The sequence below is a fragment of the Schistocerca cancellata genome, chromosome 1, assembly GCF_023864275.1.
Source record: "Schistocerca cancellata isolate TAMUIC-IGC-003103 chromosome 1, iqSchCanc2.1, whole genome shotgun sequence".
NCBI lineage: Eukaryota > Metazoa > Arthropoda > Insecta > Orthoptera > Acrididae > Schistocerca > Schistocerca cancellata.
Genome location: NC_064626.1, coordinates 659,572,671 through 659,599,828, shown reverse-complemented (window position 1 = coordinate 659,599,828; position 27,158 = coordinate 659,572,671). Strand labels below are relative to the sequence as shown.

Here is a 27,158-nt window from a genome sequence, read left to right as displayed (position 1 = left end):
TTAGCAGACCTGTCAGGTTATAAAAAGGATGTGAACAGCCTCTGATGTTGAGTGATCACTGTGAAAGACACGGAGGTGCCACGAAATCGTGTGAGAGAGCATTCTCAGCACCTGACAGTGAACGGTGCTCCATTACGAGTGCCTATCCGGCTGGCTGGTCGAATAGTACTATGTCCAGAAGTGTGGGGCATTCAGATGTAACAGTGGCCCGATGTTGGATTGCATAGGAATGTAACGGCAGGCGACTGGTCGTCAAGTTTCTGGCAGAGCACGACTGATCACCACAAACGAGGATCGTCGTATTCTGCAGCAAGCATATCGTGATTCCTTTACATCTGCGCCTGCCATTCAAGAATAAGTAATGGACTCCCTGCAACATTCTGTGTTATCGTGCACCATTGGTCGCAGACCAGCAGCAGCCGGATTACGGAATTGCTGTCCCATTACTAGACTTCAGTTAACACAACAACTCAAATGGGTGTACTCGGAGAGATGTCGCGACGGGACAGCATGGACTGTGAAAGACATGGAGGTGCCACGAAATCGTTTGAGAGAGCATTATCAGTACCTGACAGTGAACGGTGCTCCATTGCGAGTGCCTATCCGGCTGACCTAGTAGATAGTGTCGGAAGTTCCACGCGGCTTTTCGCGGATGATGCTGTAGTATACAGAGAAGTTGCAGCATTAGAAAATTGCAGCGAAATGCAGGAAGATCTGCAGCGGATAGGCACATGGTGCAGAGAGTGGCAACTGACCCTTAACATAGACAAATGTAATGTATTTCGAATACATAGAAAGAAGGATCCTTTATTGTATGATTATATGATAGCGGAACAAACACTGGTAGCAATTACTTCTGTAAAATATCTGGGAGTATGCGTACGGAACAATTTGAAGTGGAGTGATCATATGAAATTAACTGTTGGTAAGACGGGTGCCAGTTTGAGATTCATTGGGAGAGTTCTTACAAAATGTAGTCCATCAATAAAGGAGGTGGCTTACAAAACACTCGTTCGACCTATACTTGAGTATTGCTCATCAGTGTGGGATCCGTGCCAGGTCGGGTTGACAGAGGAGATAGAGAAGATCCAAAGAAGAGCGGCGCGTTTCGTCACAGGGTTATTTGGTAAGAGTGATAGCGTTACGGAGATGTTTAGCAAACTCAAGTCGCAGACTCTGCAAGAGAGGCGCTCTGCATCGCGGTGTAGCTTGCTGTCCAGGTTTCGAGAGGGTGCGTTACTGGATGAGATATCGAATATATTGCTTACCCCTACTTATACCTCCCGAGGAGATCACGGATGTAAAATTAGAGAGATTCGAGCGCGCACAGAGGCTTTCCGACAGTCGTTCTTCCCGAGAACCATACGCGACTGGAACAGGAATGGGAGGTAATGCAGTGGCACGTAAAGTGCTCTCCGCCACACACCGTTGGGTGGCTTGCGGAGTATAAATGTAGATGTAGATGTAGACTGTTGATGAACAGCGTCCCACTGTATTCATGAATCGCTGTTCTGCTCTATCCCAGGTGACTATCGTCGGCGAGTATGGCGGCGGCTGGGGAAGAGGTCCAAATCGTTCAGTGTTTTGGAGGGGCACGGCGGTGTAGCATCTGGAGTCATAGTGCGGAGAGCCTTTGGGTATGCCTTCGGGTCACGGATACTAGTGGCTGAGGGAACTCTGAAGGCATTACGGTATGTCCCGAATGTCCTGCGTCCCTATCTCTTACTTCCCATGGCGACTTCTCACGGGTGGACAATACTCGTCCACCCACAGCCCATGTCTCAATGAACAGTCTACATGATGTCGAGATACTCTCGTGGTCAGGACCCACAGATCTGTCCTCAACAGAGTATGTGTGGGACCAGCTGGGACGTCAACTCTATCCCACTGCCAGTAACCAAATTGCATTGCGGTATCTGGCGGTGAGAAATTTGTCGCGCAACCCCGGTAGCGTTGCGCTTAGTCGGACGAAGCGCGGCTGTTGACGAAGCTTATCGCTGAGGACACGTGTCCTGACAGGAAACGCGGCCCTAGTGGCGCCTTATCGCCGGCGGACCTGTTGCGTGACGCGCAATCGGGGGTAGTGAGCAGGCGCCCAGGGCTCGCAGGACACCATATATGAGGAGTGATCAAAAAGTAACGGGAATTAAAGAATCTATTTATTCATTAACATACACTACTGGCCATTAAAATTACTACACCAAGAAGAACTGCAGATGATAAACGGGTATTCATTAAAAAATACATTGTACTAGAACTGACAAGTGATTACATTTTCACGCAATTTGGGTACACAGATCCTGAGAAATCAGTACCCAGAACAACTACCTCTGGCCGTAATAACGGCCTTGATACGCCTGGGCATTGAGTCAAACAGAGCTTGGATGGCGTGTACAGGTACAGCTGCCCATGCAGCTTCAACACGATACCACAGTTCATCAAGAGTAGTGACTGGCGTATTGCGACGAGCCAGTTGCTCGGCCACCATCGACCAGACGTTTTCAGTTGGTGAGAGATCTGGAGAACGTTCTGGCCAGGGCAGCAGTCGAACATTATCTGTATCCAGAAAGGCCCGTACAGGACCTGCAACATGCGGTCGTGCATTATCCTGCTGAAATGTAGGGTTTCGCAGGGATCGAATGAAGGGTAGAGTCACGGGTCGTAACACATCTGAAATTTAACGTCCACTGTTCAAAGTCCCGTCAGTGCGAACAAGAGGTGATCGAGACGTGTAACCAATGGCACCCCATACCATCACCGCCGGGTGATACGCCAGTATGGCGATGACGAATACACGTTTCCAATGTGCGTTCACAGCGATGTCGCCAAACACGGATGCGACCATCATGTTGCTGTAAACAGAACCTGGATTCATCCGAAAACATGACGTTTTGCCATTCGTGCACCCAGGTTCGTCGTTGAGTACACCACCGCAGGCGTCAAGGGTAACCACAGCCATGGTCTTCGAGCTGAAAGTCCCTGCTGCTGCAAACGTCGTCGAACTGTTCGTGCAGATGGTTGTTGTCTTGCAAACGTCCCCATCTGTTGACTCAGGGATCGAGACGTGGCTGCACGATCCGTTACAGCCATGCGGATAAGGAGCCTGTCATCTCGACTGCTAGTGATACGAGGCCGTTGGAATCCAGCACGGCGTTCCGTATTATCCTCCTGAACCCACCGATTCCATATTCCGCTAACAGTCGTTGGATCTCGACCAACGCTACAATCCGACCTTTATCAAAGTTGGAGACGTGATGGTACGCATTTCTCCTCCTTACACGAAGCATCACAACAACGTTTCACCAGGCAACGCCGGTCAACTGCTGTTTGTGTATGAGAAATCGGTTGGAAACTTTCCTCATGTCAGCACATTGCAGGTGTCGCCTCCGGCGCCAACCTTGTGTGTGAATGCTCTGAAAAGCTAATCATTTGCATATCACAGCATGTTCTTCCTGTCGGTTAAATTTCGCGTCTGTAGCACGTCATCTTCGTGGTGTAGTAATTTTAATGGCCAGTAGTGTAAACTTTATCCCTTTCAAAGTAATCCCCATCAGAACATACAACATACATATGCCGGCACTTTCTCCAATCTTGGAAGCGCTTCTGGAACTCACTTTTCGTTATGGTGTTCAGCTCTTTGAGCGATTCAGTTTTTATATCAACAATGGTGGCAAAACAACGTCTTGTCTTGGTTCTCTTCAGCTTCGGGAACAGAAAGAAGTCGCAGGGGGCCATTTCCTTGCGAGTACGTTGGCTAAGGCAATATAACCGCTTCGTTTTTAGCCAAAAAATCACGAACAAGCACTGAGATGTGAGCGGGAGCACTATCGTGAAGGAATTTCCACGACTGGTTTTGGCACAATCCTGGTCGTCTTCTTCGGATTGCTTCACGCAAACGGTGTATAACTTTCAGGTAGTATCCCTTATTGACAGTAATACCGTAAGGGAGGAACTCACAATGCAATATCTCCTTGTAATCAAAGAGAACAGTGAGAAGAAGGCCTTGGTTTCGATGTCATGATCATGTTTCGTCACCTGTTATAATCTGCTTTGGAAGTTCTGGATCGTTGTCGACTTCATTCAGCCATTCCAGAGCGATGCCTAAGCGACGTCGTTTTTGGTCTAAATTCGATAATTTCATAACAAACTTCGCTGCTACACGTTTCGTACCGAAAAATTGCTTAGCATGAGCCAAAGGACATGTTGACACTATTAGTAATCACTCTGATGGTGATTTGACGATTTTAAATGAGACTCGAACTCGGTTCCTTTGCGAAGAGCAAAGGTCCCGAGTTCGAGTCTCGGTCCGGCACACAGTTTTAATCCGCCAGGAATATGAATGTCTGCACACTGCGTCACTAGCAATTCACATAACGAACTTTGGAAAGATTGGTATAGCTTCGCTCTGTATTTAACAAACCTATGAAGATGTGTAATACACGACCACAATTCGGCGACCTATCTTCCCTCACGCTTCTAACCTCCACTCCTGCCTTTCCACACTGTTACACCTCAAATCACAATTTATCCCTTAATACGCCACTACTGCACTTCGATGCGGTACAAACATTATTTGTAGCACCATTTTAAAAATATTGTTTTTTATATTTCTTATATTTCATATATTTTTATATATTTTTAATATTTTTATTGGTTTAATACATGAACTAGGACTTCAGTCGGGTTCTGTTATCTTGCTGTGGATGGAATCAGGTAGTTGAGTTTCTTTAGCTTTAAGTAATTTTAATTGTATCTTACTTCTCGTAAGTGTAATGGATAATATTGTCTGTCTCTTGTATTGGGTAGTTATTTCACACCGATATTGTGTTACTGCTATTTCCAAGGACCAGCATGTGTGTCCTTTTAATTTGGTTTCTACCGCTAGATGTCGCGATCTCAAACTCGCGACTGGGTGGCGCGTGATTGGCTCCACAGTATTCAGTGTGTGGCTAGCGCTGTAACGTGTAGTTCTATTTGACGCATGCCAATATATGTATTTTAGTATGTTGACGACTTCAGCGGATTGCGTGTACTTCAATTCTGTGTTTTAATTTAGATTACGTTCATTCTGCAATGTTTTGTGCTCATAGGTTTTATCCAATCATACGTGGATTGTCATGTGCTGCCCGGGCTCGTCTTCTGACTGTTTTGGAGATGTATTAGTGATCATGCATGGTTCGGATTGGGTGCTCGTTCGCCGTTTCATTCATCAATGTTTTACCTAGGAGTGACATGTTTTTATGCGCACTTGTACCTTGGAACTCGTGGCACATGAAGCATTAGCATTTTGTGGGTACATAGCTTTACAGTATCCTTTTTTCGGTAGTATATGTTGACTACGAGTGCTTTTGCTCATGTACTTTTATTCTATACGCAGGTATGAACTGAAGATATACCTCCATGGTATTAAACCCGGAACCATACAGTGAAAACACAATAAACAGTAACGGCGGACTTGGACGTTCACTCAGTTTTCATGTAGACTATTTTAAACTTTTTTATTGTCCTTCACATTATGTGTAAGTGTTTTAGCTGTGATTGCCCGATCTATAAGTTTATTTGTACAAACACATATTTGCTCTTAACCCACAATATACAGGATGATGCACAAAGAAAGAAGAGATTTCAATTGTTTATTACAGACAAGCTATAAGAGATAGAAACATGCCCCTCCCGCCGGAGATTCGAGTCCTCCTTCTGGCATGGGTGTGTGTGTGTGTGTGTGTGTGTGTGTGTGTGTGTGTGTGTGTGTTGTTCTTAGCATAAGTTAATTTAAGTAGTGTGTAAGTTTAGGGACCGATGACCTCAGCAGTTTGGTCCATTAGGAATTCACACACACGCACACAACACACACACACACACACACACACAACACACATACACACATTTTGATGTCACTGGATAGGGGAAGGTTCAAAGTTTTGAGTACGCTGCGCTGTTGTTGGTAGCAAAATGGCAGGTACGTCACAAAAGAAAGCATTTTGTTTGTTGGAATTTGCACGAAGTCAGTCCACTGTTCAGGTGCAATGTGAATTCCGCCGCCGTTTCAGCAAGAGGCCGCCTCTGTAAAAGCAGATTTATGATTGGCATAAAAAATTCTTGGAAGGGAAGAGTCGGCCATGCACATCTGAAAATGTCGAGCGTATCCGAGATGCGTTTACACGGAGCCCTCGGAATTCCACAAGAAGGGCACGCCAGTAACTTCAGCTTCCTCAAACAACGATGTGGCGTGTTCTGAAACGATGCCTGCATATTAAGCCTTGTAAGTTGCAGTTACTGCATAAATTGTGTCCTGGCGACCATAACAGAATGTATGAATTTTGCACTGCATAAGTCCAGGATATGGCAGAAGACAGCTTTTCCGAGTGACATATTTTTCCGGACGAAAATATGTTTCATCCATCGGGTAAATTAAACCGCTACAGTCCTAGTGTCGTCGCCGAACATGAAAGAGATTCACCGAAACTGTATGGATTTAGTGTCGCTTCTGTTCACAAAGTATATGGACCCTTATTTTATGCGGATGAAATTATGACAAGAATGTCATACCTGGAAGTGCTGTAAAACAGATTGTTTCTTCAACTTAACGAAGACTCCAATGATTACATTTTTATGCATGACGGCTCCCCGCATCACTTTCACCTTGAGGTGGGGGTTCGTCTTAAGGACACCACCCCACAGCGTTGGATTGGAAGAGGTGGACAACATGACTTTCTTCATTGTTTTTTGTCCCTCAGGTCACCAGCCCTCACACCTTGCGATTTTTTTTCTGTAGGGGTATAAAAAGACAGAGTCTTTGTCCCACCTATGGCAGCCACTCTTCAAGATCTGAGAAGTCGAGTTGTTGAAGCTGTTAATTGAATAAACAATGACCTGTTGATTCATATGTGGAGTGAACTGGACTACCGTTTGAATGTTTCTCGAACAACGCATGGTGCTCACGTTGAGTGTCTGTGAGTACATAGAACTTTGAACCTTCCTCTATCCAGTGACATGCGCAATGTGTTTCTATCTTTCACACTTTGTGTGTAATAAAGGACTGAAATCTATTATTTTCTTCTGAATCACCCTGTACATTAATTTACAAAAAATGGTTCAAATGGCTCTGAGCACTATGGAACTTAACATCTATGGTCATCAGTCCCCTAGAACTTAGAACTACTTAAACCTAACTAATCTAAGGACATCACACACATCCATGCCCGAGGCAGGATTCTAACCTGCGACCGTAGCGGTCACGCGGTTCCAGACTGAAGCGCGTAGAACCGCATAGCCACACCGGCCGGCCATTAATTTACAGAACAATACTGTTTACACTTGTTATTAGCATGTTTGCTTCTAAAAGTCCTGTGTTGCACACTGGAATCCATGATACGTTCTACGCATGAGACTCGGCCATTATTTAAGGGATGACAGATGTGGTGATGTGGTTTAAACTGTTTTAAACCTAATCCATGAAGATGGTCTGTGACTGAAACCGTTCGATATTTGGGTTTTAAATAGAAGCAGCTGATGGTCAAACGTGCATATTATACATGATTTTTAGAAGTTTCGAAGGAATGTTGTTTATCCCTCCTGCCTTCTTTGCATATCTTCCAAAGCTCTGTCGACATCAGACTAACACTGCATCCCCTATGTCTTCCAAATCGTCACCCACCGAATGAGAATTTGTAAACAATCGTGAAGAGCGTACCATCAATCAATAAAAACTGAAATAGCTGATGTACTGTCCATAAAAACAGGTAATAATTTACGTACACTGTTATAACGAATGCAACAAGTGAAATCAGATACCGCCGTATCTCATTTTAACAACAGAGAAATATTTTAAAAAATCCACACGAATACTGCAAATATCTTCCTATTCCAAAGTTTTTATACGTAGTAAGAATACATCATCACAAGTGCTTGATCTGCAGCAACGCCCTTCTCGTCGCTGTGGAGACGAATGTTTGTGTGTGGCCTGTTCAAGTTGGAGGTCTTCTGGGTCATCTTCAAAGGTTTACGGTGGTAACTGTTCATCAACTCCTTATCACTGACGCACCCGCGTACTTTGGACTAATCCTGGGCTCCAGAAGGACTCCGGAACTTCCAGCTATATCAACAGGATACCAAGACCTAGTCAACAAGGGTCGTAGGGGGGAATCATGTGTCTGTTTGTTATGTAATCTCAGAAAAGCAACCAGTACGTCCTGTTTGTGAGAGAAACATTCATTACTTTACATTCAAAGACGAAAATACAGTACCTACAAAATTCTACAGAGCTGTATGAATTATTCTATAGAGAGATGCATGAATTTCGTCATCACACTGTTAGGCGTAGTCTTTATGCAGGGTGTTCGGAAATTCCCTTTAGAACCTTCTAGGACTTTTAGAGGGGAGTGCGTACATAACATTTTGAATAGGAATCCATGTCCGGAAGCTACAGCCGCTTGAAAACGTTGTTTGTTAGGTAGGTATGCAACAGGATAGTCATAGTGGGGTGTGGTTATGTCGGATCGGCTGATGTCATTTGACTGTCTATCCTACCTCTCTGACCTGGTCCGAGACTCATTCATGTGTCTATGAGTATTAGAGCGACGCGGTTGGGTACTAATTTTGTAGAATACACCGAAATGATCCTTCTGAACGGTGAAGCTCGTCGCCTTTATCAAGATCGTTCTTCACAATTTCTGATTCCACCGCATACTCTTTTCGCCACAATTACGCAACGACTTCACCATCAGCAGGCGTCACTGTGGTGCTCCAAGGAGATGCTGCACACCCGTATTGGAAGAGGCCCAACTGCATCACGTTGAAGAGAAATCGTCAAGGTGTACAGGAGCATGGCTGGAATCGTAAAACAAGTGATGTACTGGGTCACGCCTAATCAGTTACTTGTAAAAGTGGTCGCCTTACCAACATGTTTTCGAATGGTTGTAGCACAGAAATGGTACGTTTCCGGACGTGGGTTCCAATTCAAAATATTATCTACTCTCTCCCCTCTATAAGTTCTAGAACTCTGTAATTGTAATTTCAAAAAACCCCTACATATCTAAATTGAAACATCAATTAGTACAATCACGTCGCATCGTGATTCCAAAAGCAAGCCGAAATATTCAGTTGTTCCCCAGATCGATAAACTGTGTCGGAAGTTTTCAAAAAAATGGCTCTGAGCACTATGGGACTCAACATCTTAGGTCATAAGTCCTCTAGAACTTAGAACTACTTAAACCTAACTAACCTAAGGACATCACACACACCCATGCCCGAGGCAGGATTCGAACCTGCGACCGTAGCAGTCCCGCGGTTCCGGACTGCAGCGCCAGAACCGCTAGACCACCGCGGCCGGCTGTGTCGGAAGTCCCATAGCATAAATATACGTTAGTTTGAGTAGTCTCAAAATTAATCATTCTACGAATTGTGAGCTGCAGAAGCTTTGGAGTTAGTACTTAAACCGAGTCACAGAATATCATGGCTGGTTTTCAGTTCACGGTTATGAAAGGTGACACCGAAGTGGGGACAGAAATGTGTTTGTCAAAGCTTCGCTGCACATAAATAAGGCCCGAGAGGAAGGTTACTGCCATATACACTAAGGTCATTTCACAATGGTAAACAATATTTCGAAGACTGATAATCTCTTGGGGCAACGTGTATCAAAACAGAAAAAACGTAATGGGAAGTACTCGAAGGACTCAGGTTAACAGATGAACATGTCTAGTTGACAGGACTCGACGATCGTTAGAACATGTTTTAGACATGACAGGTGCTTTTTAAAGTTGGAGCAGAAGCTCTGCTCTCTCATATCGACTCCTTATTCGTAATGAATCAAGATTGGAATGCGTGCGGTGCAGCTTCTAAAGCAATTAAACAGTTATGTAGCAGCTTACTGGCTTTGATGAGAATAATGCAGGACTGCTTACTGAAAAACTCGCGACGAAAGTCACGACCAAGTGTTCTTAGGCAACTACTTTCTTTGCCTGCAGAGTTTCACTGACAGTATAAATAAATGGATTCTTAGTTGATGATGATGACATTCCGACGAGGGCTTGAAAAGCAGTTATGTATACATTCGGGCCTCACTTGTTCTTCCGATTCAAACCTTGTCTGATAACACATAGCGGTACTTACGCAAGAAATAATCTACAAGGCCAATCGAGAGGAATGCTTCGTCATGAGTGCGTAGAATCTTTGTTATATTAGTTCCTACCAAAAAGATTGCTTGCAAAAATTCATACGAAGATTACAACAAAAGTAATAAGAAAAGCGTACGAAATGAATCACTACGGGCACAGAATTAAATATGTGAAATATGTAACCCTTCCTCTCCTAGCGATGAAGTAATAAATCATCAAATGAAAATCACGAAGATTAGGTATCGCGTCAAAGGAGCCGCACGTAAGATTACCAGGAAGGAAGATGTACAACGACGTTGACAACTAATTCACAAATGCCAAACAAACCTTAACAGCCCATCTGAAGTGGGAAAATACAAATATTTTAACAGGCATGTAGAGGGGTAACACCAACGAAGAGACCCTTCCCTGAAATCGCTTCAAGTCCAGAGCCAAGTACGGATGATAGTCAAGGTTTTGATTACCACCACAAAAAATTAAAGTTACTTAAATATTTTTTTTTGTTTCCAGGTACGTGTTTGGAATCCTGGCACAAATGAAATCCCCGCATCACACTACGGCAGCACTCCGCTAGAGCACCACAATGCAAAATGGCGCAGTCCATTAATAACTTACGATAGACCACAGATGACATGCCTGCACATGACGTCATTGTATTGAATGCAACAGCTCGATCAGCTGACTATATAGCAGCAATAACCATTTTTAGGTGACTTCTGGAATACTATTCACTCTTCCTTACCTTAGTTTTAATATTTTCAGGAAAGCTTTCTTTATTAGAATGGTGAAATCTTGGGTAGCGTTTGGTTGCACCGAAATATACACTCCTGGAAATGGAAAAAAGAACACATTGACACCGGTGTGTCAGACCCACCATACTTGCTCCGGACACTGCGAGAGGGCTGTACAAGCAATAATCACACGCACGGCACAGTGGACACACCAGGAATCGTGGTGTTGGCCGTCGAATGGCGCTAGCTGCGCAGCATTTGTGCACCGCCGCCGTCAGTGTCAGCCAGTTTGCCGTGGCATACGGAGCTCCATCGCAGTCTCTAAAGGCCGGTTCCCACTAGAGCGCGGCAGCGCGGCGTGCGGCAGCGGCAGCGGTAAGCGTTTTCCGCGTTGACGCGGCGGCTCGCGGAATTGGCGTTCCCATCTGGAAGCGGCAGGCGTTAGCGGTAGCCAATGACGGACAGCCACTGAGGTACGGGGCAGGACCCACTGAAACGCGCGGTGCGTTTGATTAACTATATCTTACACCTACATGAAGGAAAGACGAAGTTGGGTGAAGACATACCAATTTTTCATTTTCTGTACAATGTACTCTTTCACATATTTCATTATTCATGTTTTCTCATTTCACCATGAACAGATTTCATGACTACCGTTCACGATTGTTCACTATCTCCTAACACATTGAAACAATGTACGACAAAAGAAATTATTCAGATAGTTAAGCGAGACAAAAATTTAAAATGTGATACGGTAGCAGGTACACGAAACAGTAAGAACACAAACGCTAGGTGGAAGGGATGAAAGTGGAAGCCACTTGATAGAACTTCGCACAGAGCATCATTTAATCATCGCCAGCACCTTGCTTAAGAATCACGAAAGAATAATATATATTTGGAACAGTTTTCGAAACCAGATTTTAAATTGTAAGGCATTTCCTGGTGTAGACGCAAACCTGACTGAAGACTGTCAATAGCAAGAAAAGCTTGCTGAAAAAGAAAATTTGTTCACGCCGAATATAAATTCTAATGGTTGGATACTATTTTACAAAGGTATTTGTGTGGAGTGCAGCCTTGTATGTAAGTGAAACTTGGATGATGAACAGTTCTGTCAAAAAGACAATAGACGCTTTCAAAACGTGGTGATTCATAAGAATCCTGAACATTAGATACGAGGATCGTGTGACTAAAGAAGAGGTACGGAATTAAATAGAGGAGGAAGAGGAAATTACGGCACAACTTTGACCACAATAGGGGTAGTTGACAGGACGTATTATGGGGCGTCAAAGAGTGAGGACAAAGGGGTTGGGTGATACTATTCTGATAATAATCATCTGTTGAAATACTATTCTACTATTTTATCTATTAATGTAAGCAGTGAATTTACTCTTCCATGCACTCCTCCACAAAACATTTAAACCGAAACTGAAATCAGCTGAACACCAAATCCTTCAACCACTGTCTGACAACTACTGGATTCACTTTCAACTTTCTATAACTATCACCGGCTAGCCACACACACATACAGATATAAGGAGAACAAAAATAAACAAACATTAGTTTTCAGCATATAATTCTGCAGTTTGGCAACATGTACATAAACAAACCAGACAGGAAGGGACATGAGGCGAACACACTGTAGTTACGACTTCAAATCAGAGTTTTCAGTAAAACGTCTACTGCTAGAGTGACAGAAGAAAAAAGAGCGAACATGAAAATGTGCTTATGTTCCATAATCTAAGTTTTAGTTCAACCTCCAGCATGTGACCAGGTGAGGGGAAACGTATATGTCCGCCAAAAACTCGATTCACTGTAAGTAGTCACTCATTCACGTAAAAAAAGATGTGAACTGTTTTATAATCTGCAAGTATCACATATCAAAACAAAACTGAATCATTCTAGATTCCACCGAAGATGCCTTAAAGTAAAAGGCGAAACGCGTCTTGAATCAGTAAAGTACACTGGATAAAGAAAAAAGAAAGGAAATAATCAATATCTCTACATATTTAGTAAATTACATCTTATGACATACCAGCAAATTAGTTTCGGTTTAACTTCTCATTCGACATGCTATTAATGCCGTTTAAAAAAATTCATCTATCCCTTCTGAAAAACTGTAGTTACTTTCATATCTCGGTAGATAAACAGATTTAGGATATTTATCATGCGACGCAATACATGACTTTTCACAAGTTATCGTTTGCAAAAAAACACGTTTCGATTTCTTGAAACGTTTACGAAATTTGCGGTTGATACAACCACATGGTTTACGACGAGCAGGACGAAGTATCGGTCGCGTCGCGAGCGAGCCGCCTGCGGTCACGGCACAGCCCGTGCGCCGACATATCATCCAATATCTTGAGAACGGTGATAGCTATCGATCTGCTCTCAGCTTTAGAAACAATTTCGATATGTTGACTAAATTTCATACGCAATAATGTATAACCTAAAATGAACTGTACGCAATGTCCACGCAATGCGTTTTCACCTCTGCACACTCATTAAAATTTCGTGTAAAGGTTTACGTAAATGCGATACAGCAAGTAACCACGACGAATAACGAAAAGAAATTAGGTCCTTTATCGAGAGAAGATATCAGGCTGTAACATGCCCAAGAATCAAATTTTTCTACCGAATAGTTTCTTTGGAATCGGATGATATGTTTTTCATAGCTGCCGCCGCGTCCGCGCCAGCGCTTCGGCGGAACTTCGTGTGGCCCGGGGTGCCGTACCTGACGTCACGCTCAGCGCGTTCTGTGATTGGCGGCGCGCACCTGGAGCGCGTCACGCGGCAGCGGAAGCGGTTCGACATGGGCAAACCGCGACGCAGAGCCCGCCGCGCCTTGCCGCTGACGCCGTTTCCATGGCAACCACGCCGCTGACGCGCGGTTTTGACGCGCGTCAGCCCTAGTGGGAACCGGCCTTAACACTGGTAGCATGCCGCGACAGCGTGGACATGAACCGTATGTGCAGTTGACGGACTTTGAGCGAGGGCGTATAGTGGGCATGCGGGAGGCCGGGTGGACGTACCGCCGAATTGCTCAACACGTGGGGCGTGAGGTCTCCACAGTACATCGATGTTGTCGCCAGTGGTCGGCGGAAGGTACACGTGCCCGTCGACCTGGGACCGGACCGCAGCGACGCACGGATGCACGCCAAGACCGTAGGATCCTACGCAGTGCCGTAGGGGACCGCACCGCCACTTCCCAGCAAATTAGGGACACTGTTGCTCCTGGGGTATCGGCGAGGACCATTCGCAACCGTCTCCATGAAGCTGGGCTACGGTCCCGCACACCGTTAGGCCGTCTTCCGCTCACGCCCCAACATCGTGCAGCCCGCCTCCAGTGGTGTCGCGACAGGCGTGAATGGAGGGACGAATGGAGACGTGTCGTCTTCAGCGATGAGAGTCGCTTCTGCCTTGGTGCCAATGATGGTCGTATGCGTGTTTGGCGCCGTGCAGGTGAGCGCCACAATCAGGACTGCATACGACCGAGGCACACAGGGCCAACACCCGGCATCATCGTGTGGGGAGCGATCTCCTACACTGGCCGTACACCACTGGTGATCGTCGAGGGGACACTGAATAGTGCACGGTACATCCAAACCGTCATCGAACCCATCGTTCTACCATTCCTAGACCGGCAAGGGAACTTGCTGTTCCAACGGGACAATGCACGTGCGCATGTATCCCGTGCCACCCAACGTGCTCTAGAAGGTGTAAGTCAACTACCCTGGCCAGCAAGTTCTCCGGATCTGTCCCCCATTGAGCATGTTTGGGACTGGATGAAGCGTCGTCTCACGCGGTCTGCACGTCCAGCACGAACGCTGGTCCAACTGAGGCGCCAGGTGGAAATGGCATGGCAAGCCGTTCCACAGGACTACATCCAGCATCTCTACGATCATCTCCATGGGAGAATAGCAGCCTGCTTTGCTGCGAAAGGTGGATATACACTGTACTAGTGCCGACATTGTGCATGCTCTGTTGCCTGTGTCTATGTGCCTGTGGTTCTGTCAGTGTGATCATGTGATGTATCTGACCCCAGGAATGTGTCAATAAAGTTTCCCCTTCTTGGGACAATGAATTCATGGTGTTCTTATTTCAATTTCCAGGAGTGTATGTGGAAGGAAGTAATATTTCGTTCCACATGTGAAGTTGTTTAAAAAATTAGCCAACACAGATTTCGAGAGTAAGTCTGTGAATATACAGACTGAGGCTAAGTAGTAATTTCGTTAGCAGGAAAACGCGAATGGGATTCTGTTTAAGAGGGCTGATTTATATCTAAATATTACGAATTAAATGATAAGGATAATTTTATATATATTTAGTGAAAATAAGTGCCGAAGACCAAGAGATGAATACAATAAGCAGATTATTCAGAGATGAAGATCCTTGCATGGGATAAAGTAGCAAGGAGAGCTGCATCAAACCAGTCTTCGGACTGAAGACCACAGCAGCAACAACAACAACAATTCCAAGGTCATTTTCCCTTTATTTCTGTTTTATGTTCAGTTTCATAACTTGTTTATATGCAGTCACAAAACAGGTTCGTTTTGTCAGTGATGAAGTAAGCAGGAATGTCTGGACCCTTGCTTTGAAAAAGGAGAATTTTAAGCAAAACGACTGCAAAAAGCTATGCAGTAAACATATTAGTTGCATGTTCCATAGATCATTTGACCGACTCTTTTATTGAAATGATGTGGAACGAGTCAGTTTACAGGATATGTATACATGATTGGTATTAACATTAATGAACACATTAGTATTTTTAGTCCTACTTATGCAACTACACTTATAATTTTTTTATTTCTTATTGTTTTTATTGGCTTCCAGTTTTTAAGTAGAAATTCGTCAACGGAATAAAAATGGCTCTGATCACTATGCGACTTAACTTCTGAGGTCATCAGTCGCCTAGAACTTAGAACTAATTAAACCTAACTAACCTAAGGGCATCACACACATCCATGCCCGAGGCAGGATTCGAACCTGCGACTGTAGCGGTCGCTCGGTTCCAGACTGTAGCGCCTGGAACCGCACGGCCACTCCGGCCGGCGTCAACGGAATAGAAGGAGTTGTCCGGGAGAAACGATTTTTAAATTAGACTTAATACTTGCTTCGCTACTAGTCAGACATTTTATGTTGTTAGGCGAATGATCAAAAATTTTTGTTGCTGCACACTGAAATCCTTTCTGAGGCACTTTTCACTTAAACAATGGGTAATAAAGGTCATTTTTACCACTAGTTTTGTTGGTATGGACGTAATCGTTCTTCTCAAATTGTGATGGATTATTTATGACAAATTTCATTGGCGAATATATGTACTGTGACGGCGCAGATAAAATGCCTAGCTCCTTGAACGGGTATCTGCTTGACGTCCGTAAATGAGAACCACATATTATTCTTACTGCTCGCTTTTTTACAATCTTTGATTTCTTTCATGGTTCAAAATGCTGCAGTGGTATTTCCACGAGTTTAAGGGGTTGGGATTTACGACGATCCACAGATCTAAAACCCTGTGCATGACGAAGATTCTGAAACGACATAATTTTGATATCAAATTCCCTACAAGAGCTTTCTCTGTAGCCAAAGTTACATAATATATGCTTCTTATCTTGATATTGTCACGGTATCTGTAGTGGATTACCGCAAAAACATAACACGCTTATTTTATGTGAAAACCGGATGTAATGGATATAAATGGATGTCATTTCTCATACAAACGTAGTAAAACATTTCACACACATTGTTCAGGATTCGTCATAAAATTAAATGCTTCCTGCCAGATTGATATTTTGTCTTCTTCTGCAGAAACGGTGAACTAAAAACGGCTCATACTGCAAGAAAAACAGGACTTCTCTGAAGGACTGTAGTTCCGTCATTCGTAAAAAGAAAGAAATGTCAGCACAGGATTTGAAACGTTTGCTACCGTTTCACCTGGCCAAATTTAGAAACGGCCACCATCGAATTAATACTGGGAATTTGTTAGAAATTAGGGTAATATCGGAACTACCACAACATGTCGTTCAACTGTTAATATCTATCAGTGCTTGATTTCAGCTATAAATGAGAAAAGCTAACTGTCTGTCCCACTTAGCATAGCGCGTAATGACGAAATCGGCTTCTTTTCTTTCTCTATGCGCATATGGCCATCGTCTTATAGCCATCTATCTTGTCTTTTTGCGTAACGTCACGTGACCAATGCTGTTTCAATCTGTGATATGGCAGAGATATGTGAGTGTGCGGTGTACATGGTACTTTCGCTAAATGGGGACAAAGTGCAGGAAACCATCTCAGAGGACAAGGCTGGAAGTCCACTGGCACCGTATTCAACCTACGACCGACTAATCCCAAGAAATGTAGGGGCAGTGGCCCGGTCCACTGCACACAAAGTCGGATGCATACTACCGTATGCGGTCGGCTAACGCACGGATCCCAGTGAACTGGTGTGTCGGAGGAGCTCCCGAGAGTCGAGTACCTGTGATACCTGTACCAGAGGTAGCTCAAGTACTGTCCTCTCCTCTGGATACTGTCTCCTCTGCAGAAAGTACACGATCTGTCATTGCCCGTCCACTTGACAGCGAGTAGCGTGTCAATGCCAATGGTATATCTAGATGTCCTGTACAGCGTGGACGGGGACTAGGGAGGACTCAGGGAGTCCTACCGATCCCCTTACCAACAAGGTTGAGGTGCTGTCTTTCACTGAAACAGAGCCAGTGGGACTCACTTCACCCGTTTTGTACGGTGTCAAGAGGAGGCAAACGCAAAAGGGGGGGCTCTGTTAATCGTCGGCAGTCCAGATATACAGCGAATGGTGGTATCCCTTAGGGAAACGACAGCAAGGGACAGGAAAGGACACCAGGTGCACTAAGGGTGTATCTAGAGGCCCTCATTCAATATGTTGAAAAAGCTTCCGGCAGCCATTGAGGAAACAGGCTGCAATCAGCAGCAGACTGAGGCGCATGTTGGAGCAAATTATGCCTGTCGTCTGGGCTCTGAGGTCATTCTTGGGTCATTCCAGCGATTGGCAGAGAAGGCTGAGAAGACCAGTCTAGCGCGTGGAGTTTCAACGAAGCTCGGAATTTGGAGGATTGTCCTCAGAACTGATCGTGGCCCTTTGTTTCTGAGTCTAGTGGAAGGTCTAAACCAGAGGCTTCGAAGGTTCTGTGAAAAGCTAGGCTGCGGCTTCCTTAATTTGCGTCATAGAGTTGAGAACTGTACTGGCCCCCTAAATAGGTCAGGTGCGGACTACACATCAGAGGCTTCTACGCAGGTAGCTGGCTGATTGTGGGTTCCACACAAGGGTTTTTTAGATTAGGCGACTCTGCATCCAGTCCAAATAACGACGGCTGCAGGAAACCAAGAAGTATCAACGTAAGGTCGAAAGAAATGCCTCCCATAGATGAGATACTAAAATCCTAATGGTAAACTACCGAATCATTCGCAACAAAGTGCCAGAGTTTGAAACGCTCACGAAAAGCAGTGAAGCTCACTAGGTACAGAAAGCTGGCTGAAACCCCGAAATTGAGAGCAGCGAGATTTTTGGGGGAAATGTAAATGTATATCGAAGAGATAGGCAAATGGGAAATGGAGGTGGTGTATTTGTCGAAGTAGACATAAAAGTCAAATCCAACGAGGTAGAAACTGAAGCATCATGTGAGATTGTTTGCGCAGGACTCAGTATCAGGGGTGGGCATAAAATAGTAACTGGATCCTTCTACCGCTCACCAGTCTCATGTCGTGAAGTAACTGAAAACTTTAGAGAAAACCTCGGTTCACTTGTACGTAAGTTCCTCAATCATACAGTAATTATTGGTGGAGACTGTAATGATCCAATAGCTAATCCGGAAAATTACAGTTTGGTTGGTGGCGGGCGTGATAAGACATCCGGCGAATCATTCCTAAGTGCCTTCTCTGAAAACTACCTAGAACAGATAGTTAAGAACTCCACTCATGATGGAAATATATTGGATCTAATGGCGACAAATAGACCTGTACAAAGAACAACTAAAACAAGCAGAAAGATATAGATGTTCAATAAACTAGATAAAAAAATCAGTAATGTCATATCTCAGTGGGGAACTTGAAACTTTTAGCACAGGACAGGAGAATGTAGAGGAACTCTAGCTCAATTTTAAAAGATTAGTTGACTATGCACTCGTTAGGTATGTACCTAGTAGAACAGTTCATAATGGGAGGGAACCTCCATGGTATACAATCATTGTAAAGAAACTTCTAAACAAACAGAAATTACTGCACAATAGGTTTAAGACAAAGCTTACTGAGTGGCACGCCTTTGGCTGTCAAGAGAGCAATCCGTGATGCCTTGAATGATCACCGCAGCAGATATTGTCAAGTGACCTTTCACAGAACCCAAAGAAATTCTGGTCGTATGTAAAGGCTGTTAGTGGCACCAGAGTTAGTCTCCTGTCCTTATCGAACGAGGCAGGAACTGAAATTGAGGGGAGCAAAGCAAAAGTTGAAATGCTGAACTGCGTTTTTAAATGTTCCTTTACAAAGGAAAAATCAGAAGAATAGTCCCAATTTAATCCTCGTACCATTAAAAAGATGAATGAAATAAGCATTAGTGGCAGTGGTGTTGAGAAATGGCTGAAACCGTTAAAACTGAACAAAGCTGCAGGCCACGATGGAATCCCTGTCAGACTCTATACTCAATTTTCGTTTGAGTTAATCCCTCTTCTAACTATAATCAATCGTAGACCTCTCGAACAAAAGATCGTGTCCAGTTCTTGGAAAAAGGCACATGTCAAAGCCGCCTACAAGAAGGATAGTAGAGATGATCCACAAAACTACCGTCCACTATCCGTGTCATCGATTTGTTGTAGAATCTTAGGACATATTCTTTTGAGTTAAGTATAATGAGGTATCTTGAATATAATGACCTCCTCAATGCCAGCCAGCATGGATTTAGGAAACATCAATCATGTGAAACCCATCTCCCACTTTTTTCACGTGACATACTAAAAGCTTTAGATAAGGCAACCAGGTAGATGCTGTAATTCCTGATTTCCGAAAAGCACCTACTCTTATTTTCAAAAGTATGATCATGTGAAGTATCAAGTAAACTTTGTGGCTGGACTGAGGACTTTTTGGTAAGGAGGACACAGCATATTATCTTGGACGGAGATTCATCGTCAGATGTAGAAGTAACTTGGGGTGTGCCCCAGGGAAGTGTGTTGGGGTTCCTTGCAGTCCATCTTTCATGTTAACGACAATGCAGACAACATTAATAGTAAAATCAGGTTTTTTTCAGATAATGCAGTTATGTATAATGAAGTACTATCTGAAAGAAGTTGTATAAATATTCATTCAGATCTTGATAAGATTTGAACATGTTACAGAGATTAGCAACTTACTCTAAATGTTCGGAAATCTAAAATTTTGCACTTCGTAAAACGAAAAAACGTATTAGCCTATGACTATAGTTTCAATGAGTCACTATTGGGATCGGCCAACTCATACAAATACCTGAGTGTAACACTTTGTAGGGGTATGAAATGGAATGATCACATAGGTTCAGTCGTGGGTAAAGCAAGTGGTAGACTTCGGTTTAATGGTAAAATACTGGGGGAATGCAGTCAGTTTACAAATCACTCGTGTGGCCGGTACTGGAATATTGCTCAAGTGTGTGGGATCTGTACCAGATAGGACTAACAGGGGATATTGAACGTATACAGAGAAGAGCAGTTCGAATGGTTTGTTTAATCCATGGGCGTGTGTCACAGAGATACTGAAGGAATTGAACTGGAAGACCCTTGAAGATAGACTAAATTATCGTGAAGAATTCTATTAATAAAGTTCCAAGGGCTTTAGGTGATTACTTGAGGAACATACTAGTACCCTCTGCGTATTCCTCGCATAGGGATCGTAAGCTTAAGATTATAATAATTACTGCACGCACAGAGGCCTTCAAACAATCACTCTTCCTCCAGAATGAGATTTTCACTCTGCAGCGGAGTGTGCGCTGATATGAAACTTCCTGGCAGATTAAAACTTTGTGCCCGACCGAGACTCGAACTCGGGACCTTTGCCTTTCGCGGGCAAGTGCTCTACCAACTGAGCTACCGAAGCACGACTCACGCCCGGTACTCACAGCTTTACTTCTGCCAGTACCTCGTCTCCTACCTTCCAAACTTTACAGAAGCTCTCCTGCGAACCTTGCAGAACTAGCACTCCTGAAAGAAAGGATATTGCGGAGACATGGCTTAGCCACAGCCTGGGGGATGTTTCCAGAATGAGATTTTCACTCTGCAGCGGAGTGTGCGCTGATATGAAACTTCCTGGCAGATTAAAACTGTGTGCCCGACCGAGACTCGAACTCGGGACCTTTGCCTTTCGCGAGCAAGTGCTCTACCAACTGAGCTACCGAAGCACGACTCACGCCCGGTACTCACAGCTTTACTTCTGCCAGTACCTCGTCTCCTACCTTCCAAACTTTACAGAAGCTCTCCTGCGAACCTTGCAGAACTAGCACTCCTGAAAGAAAGGATACTGCGGAGACATGGCTTAACCACAGCCTGGGGGATGTTTCCAGAATGAGATTTTCACTCTGCAGCGGAGTGTACGCTGATATGAAACTTCCTGGCAGATTAAAACTTTGTGCCCGACCGAGACTCGAACTCGGGACCTTTGCCTTTCGCGGGCAAGTGCTCTACCAACTGAGCTACCGAAGCACGACTCACGCCTGGTACTCACAGCTTTACTTCTGCCAGTATCTCGTCTCCTACCTTCCAAACTTTACAGAAGCTCTCCTGCGAACCTTGCAGAACTAGCACTCCTGAAAGAAAGGATATTGCGGAGACATGGCTTAGCCACAGCCTGGGGAATGTTTCCAGAATGAGATTTTCAATCTGCAGCGGAGTGTGCGCTGATATGAAACTTCCTGGCAGATTAAAACTGTGTGCCCGACCGAGACTCGAACTCGGGACCTTTGCCTTTCACGGGCAAGTGCTCTACCAACTGAGCTACCGAAGCACGACTCACGCCCGGTACTCACAGCTTTACTTCTGCCAGTACCTCGTCTCCTACCTTCCAAATTTTACAGAAGCTCTCCTGCGAACCTTGCAGAACTAGCACTCCTGAAAGAAAGGATACTGCGGAGACATGGCTTAACCACAGCCTGGGGGATGTTTCCAGAATGAGATTTTCACTCTGCAGCGGAGTGTGCGCTGATATGAAACTTCGTGGCAGATTAAAACTGTGTGCCCGACCGAGACTCGAACTCGGGACCTTTGCCTTTCGCGAGCAAGTGCTCTACCAACTGAGCTACCGAAGCACGACTCACGCCCGGTACTCACAGCTTTACTTCTGCCAGTATCTCGTCTCCTACCTTCCAAACTTTACAGAAGCTCTCCTGCGAACCTTGCAGAACTAGCACTCCTGAAAGAAAGGATATTGCGGAGACATGGCTTAGCCACAGCCTGGGGAATGTTTCCAGAATGAGATTTTCAATCTGCAGCGGAGTGTGCGCTGATATGAAACTTCCTGGCAGATTAAAACTGTGTGCCCGACCGAGACTCGAACTCGGGACCTTTGCCTTTCACGGGCAAGTGCTCTACCAACTGAGCTACCGAAGCACGACTCACGCCCGGTACTCACAGCTTTACTTCTGCCAGTACCTCGTCTCCTACCTTCCAAATTTTACAGAAGCTCTCCTGCGAACCTTGCAGAACTAGCACTCCTGAAAGAAAGGATACTGCGGAGACATGGCTTAACCACAGCCTGGGGGATGTTTCCAGAATGAGATTTTCACTCTGCAGCGGAGTGTGCGCTGATATGAAACTTCCTGGCAGATTAAAACTGTGTGCCCGACCGAGACTCGAACTCGGGACCTTTGCCTTTCGCGAGCAAGTGCTCTACCAACTGAGCTACCGAAGCACGACTCACGCCCGGTACTCACAGCTTTACTTCTGCCAGTATCTCGTCTCCTACCTTCCAAACTTTACAGAAGCTCTCCTGCGAACCTTGCAGAACTAGCACTCCTGAAAGAAAGGATATTGCGGAGACATGGCTTAGCCACAGCCTGGGGAATGTTTCCAGAATGAGATTTTCAATCTGCAGCGGAGTGTGCGCTGATATGAAACTTCCTGGCAGATTAAAACTGTGTGCCCGACCGAGACTCGAACTCGGGACCTTTGCCTTTCACGGGCAAGTGCTCTACCAACTGAGCTACCGAAGCACGACTCACGCCCGGTACTCACAGCTTTACTTCTGCCAGTACCTCGTCTCCTACCTTCCAAATTTTACAGAAGCTCTCCTGCGAACCTTGCAGAACTAGCACTCCTGAAAGAAAGGATACTGCGGAGACATGGCTTAACCACAGCCTGGGGGATGTTTCCAGAATGAGATTTTCACTCTGCAGCGGAGTGTGCGCTGATATGAAACTTCCTGGCAGATTAAAACTGTGTGCCCGACCGAGACTCGAACTCGGGACCTTTGCCTTTCGCGAGCAAGTGCTCTACCAACTGAGCTACCGAAGCACGACTCACGCCCGGTACTCACAGCTTTACTTCTGCCAGTATCTCGTCTCCTACCTTCCAAACTTTACAGAAGCTCTCCTGCGAACCTTGCAGAACTAGCACTCCTGAAAGAAAGGATATTGCGGAGACATGGCTTAGCCACAGCCTGGGGAATGTTTCCAGAATGAGATTTTCAATCTGCAGCGGAGTGTGCGCTGATATGAAACTTCCTGGCAGATTAAAACTGTGTGCCCGACCGAGACTCGAACTCGGGACCTTTGCCTTTCACGGGCAAGTGCTCTACCAACTGAGCTACCGAAGCACGACTCACGCCCGGTACTCACAGCTTTACTTCTGCCAGTACCTCGTCTCCTACCTTCCAAATTTTACAGAAGCTCTCCTGCGAACCTTGCAGAACTAGCACTCCTGAAAGAAAGGATACTGCGGAGACATGGCTTAACCACAGCCTGGGGGATGTTTCCAGAATGAGATTTTCACTCTGCAGCGGAGTGTGCGCTGATACGAAACTTCCTGGCAGATTAAAACTGTGTGCCCGACCGAGACTCGAACTCGGGACCTTTGCCTTTCGCGAGCAAGTGCTCTACCAACTGAGCTACCGAAGCACGACTCACGCCCGGTACTCACAGCTTTACTTCTGCCAGTATCTCGTCTCCTACCTTCCAAACTTTACAGAAGCTCTCCTGCGAACCTTGCAGAACTAGCACTCCTGAAAGAAAGGATATTGCGGAGACATGGCTTAGCCACAGCCTGGGGAATGTTTCCAGAATGAGATTTTCAATCTGCAGCGGAGTGTGCGCTGATATGAAACTTCCTGGCAGATTAAAACTGTGTGCCCGACCGAGACTCGAACTCGGGACCTTTGCCTTTCACGGGCAAGTGCTCTACCAACTGAGCTACCGAAGCACGACTCACGCCCGGTACTCACAGCTTTACTTCTGCCAGTACCTCGTCTCCTACCTTCCAAATTTTACAGAAGCTCTCCTGCGAACCTTGCAGAACTAGCACTCCTGAAAGAAAGGATACTGCGGAGACATGGCTTAACCACAGCCTGGGGGATGTTTCCAGAATGAGATTTTCACTCTGCAGAGTGAATGTCTGCGTTCGGCAGGGCAGCAGTGCGCACCGCGCTCGGCCGTCCACGCCGCTGCGCGCGCGGAGTGTTTTGTTTACTTCCTTGTCACAGCGCTTCTCAGTCGAACAAGCTGTAATGGCCAACTCTTACAGAAAGAACACTCTTAAGTTCACCTTCTCAAACGAATACGCACGACCCAAAGCACTGGCCGTCGAACGTTTCCTACGCGAAGACGTGAAGATCCCGCGTGACGAACTCATCGGCATACACCTATCGATCATTAGCAGCGTCGTTTATGTTAAGATGACTTCCGACGCTGCCTGCAATGAGATCATTCAAAGGACGCGACATGGACTAAAATTTCGGCACTCCGACGGAAACGTCGGGCCTGTGGATGTCGACCATGCAGGACTTGGCCTTCGGACGATCCGTGTATTCGAACTGCCTTTCGAGGTGAGTGAAGATGAAGTCATCGCGGCGCTAAGCCCGTTCGGAAAAGTCCAGAGCCACGTAGCCGAGACATGGGCACAGTTTACGACGTATCCGGTACTTAATGGTGTGAGACAAGTCCGAATCGATCTCAAACGGCACGTTCCATCGTACATTTCTATCGGCGGCTGCCGTGCGGTGGTCATTTACGACGGACAACCTCGAACATGTTCCGGTTGTGGCAAAGAAGGACACGTCCGTAATGAATGCCTGCAACGCCGCATCACACAACTACGGCCCGACGATACGAACACCGACAGAACCACGACCACCCTTCCAGTCACCTATGCGGAGACACTGCACGTCCAGCCCTCACAAGGCGCCGTTCATGAGCTTCTCTCTGGTCCGACACACCCGGAGGCGTCCCAGCACCTTGACACCGACGATGCCGCCCGTGAACATGTCCAACAGCCGGACACACCAACGATAGAAGATCACAAGGATACCAATGAGAGTTTTCTGGAGAATGAAGACCGCATCACAGCACCCGCGGCTTTTGTACCGGAACGACGTGAATCGCTTCCTTCCTCAGACACCGAAACTCATTGCCGAAAGCAGAAGTCGCCCAAACGACGAAAAAAACGCCGCAAGACATCAGACTCGACTATTGAGCCCCCTCCGCAGGACGAAGAGATGCCACATCACTCCGACGGAGAACACGATAACACTTTCTCCTCTGTCACGGAGACGCGTCATCCACAAGACGGTGAACCGGCCAACAGAGATCGTGCGCAAGCCCCGCGCCCAGAAGCCATGGAACATAGCACGCCTGTTGTCACCGACGCCATTGAGCCGACTCGGCCAGCGCTGCCACCTCTCGCCGATGTCAAACCTGACGGACACCTTTCATGGGCGGATGACACGGATTTCCCACCTCCATCTGATGCGGAAATGAGATCTGTTTCTCCGTTAGACCAACACTAAAATGGGGGAAGTTTCTACGGCGACTCCTGCGACTTCTAGGGACTTCCAGCATCCACCACAACAATCTTCACCAGCTACGAACCTATCGGCAGCACGGATCTCCCATCAGGCGTACCGAATAGCTACTATCAATACTAATAATATCGGCTCCCACGCTAAACTTCAACTGCTCCGTGACACGCTACGAGCAGCGGACATCGACATCGCCCTGTTACAAGAACTGAGAACAGCGACTTGGACTGGGTGTTATGGATATGAGACGTACGCCGCCCCTGCAGCTATGGAACACTCAGGCGCAGCCATCCTCCTCCGAGAAGGAATTGCAGTTTCCGATGTCGCATACCTCCCAACAGCGCGAGGGGTGGCCATAACAGTTGAAGGACTCAAAATCATAAATCTCTACGCCCCATCGGGCACTGATAAACGGAGGGATCGCTCCCATTTCTACGCAGAAGATATAACGCCTTTATTCCTCGGTCGATACGATCATCTCATCGTAGGTGGAGATTTCAACTGTGTTCTCGAGCGCACAGACCAATACCCTCATTTCACCACATGTCCCGAACTTCGCTTCCTCGTCCGCCGCCTTCGTCTCCTCGACACTTGGCGAGTGGTACACGGCGACCGCCCGGGGTATACACACATCACGAGCCACTCCGCCAGCCGACTTGATAGAATATACATCTCTAACGCTCTAAAATCAGTTCTCCTCGACGCGGAACGTTGGCCGTCTGCCTTTTCGGATCATGACATCTATATCTGTACCATGAACCTACGTCGACAATCTATATGGCGCAGTGCAGGACCTTGGAAACTCAATGTCGCGCTACTGCGGGACCCTGAATGTCGACAACAGGTCACCGACACGTGGCACACCTGTGTTCGACGCATTATGCGTTACGAGACCACACTGCAGTGGTGGTTGCTGTGCGCCAAACCGGCCATCCGACGCACATTGACACACTATGGCAGAGCCAAAGCCAGGTGGAATCACCACACAACTGATTTCTACTATAGCGCTCTACGTGAACTCATGGATCATCCTCCATCCCCGGATCGCCTCAAAGAAGCTCAACGCATCAAGGCAAAGATTTTATCCTTGACCAGATGCCGTCTAGAGGGAGCCATTGTACGAGCCCGCTGCCAAGACAGGATTAACGGTGAAGAACCTTCTATGCATCATATTGTTCAAAATGTTCGTCGACGCCGACAGGCTTTAATGACAACTTTAGACTTACCTGATGGACGACGGCTGACTTCGCAAGCTACCATTGCGGATGCATTCACAACGCACTATAGACTTTTCTATCAAGAAGTACCTGCCGGTGCGGAG

At 45.9% G+C, this 27,158-nt stretch overlaps 1 protein-coding gene and 5 non-coding genes across 6 annotated transcripts in view; all 6 read right to left on the bottom strand.

Annotated features, from left to right (window-relative positions):
• Positions 1-27,158, bottom strand: part of LOC126183633 (long-chain fatty acid transport protein 4-like) — a 297,081-nt gene that overhangs the window by 225,283 nt on the left and 44,640 nt on the right. The gene's annotated exons all lie outside the window — the stretch shown is intronic.
• Trnas-uga (transfer RNA serine (anticodon UGA)) lies at positions 21,762-21,836 on the bottom strand. The gene has a single exon. It is a non-coding gene; the product is annotated as a tRNA-Ser (tRNA).
• Positions 22,364-22,438, bottom strand: Trnas-uga (transfer RNA serine (anticodon UGA)). Its single transcript has one exon. It is a non-coding gene; the product is annotated as a tRNA-Ser (tRNA).
• Trnas-uga (transfer RNA serine (anticodon UGA)) lies at positions 22,966-23,040 on the bottom strand. Its single transcript has one exon. It is a non-coding gene; the product is annotated as a tRNA-Ser (tRNA).
• Positions 23,568-23,642, bottom strand: Trnas-uga (transfer RNA serine (anticodon UGA)). Its single transcript has one exon. It is a non-coding gene; the product is annotated as a tRNA-Ser (tRNA).
• Positions 24,170-24,244, bottom strand: Trnas-uga (transfer RNA serine (anticodon UGA)). The gene has a single exon. It is a non-coding gene; the product is annotated as a tRNA-Ser (tRNA).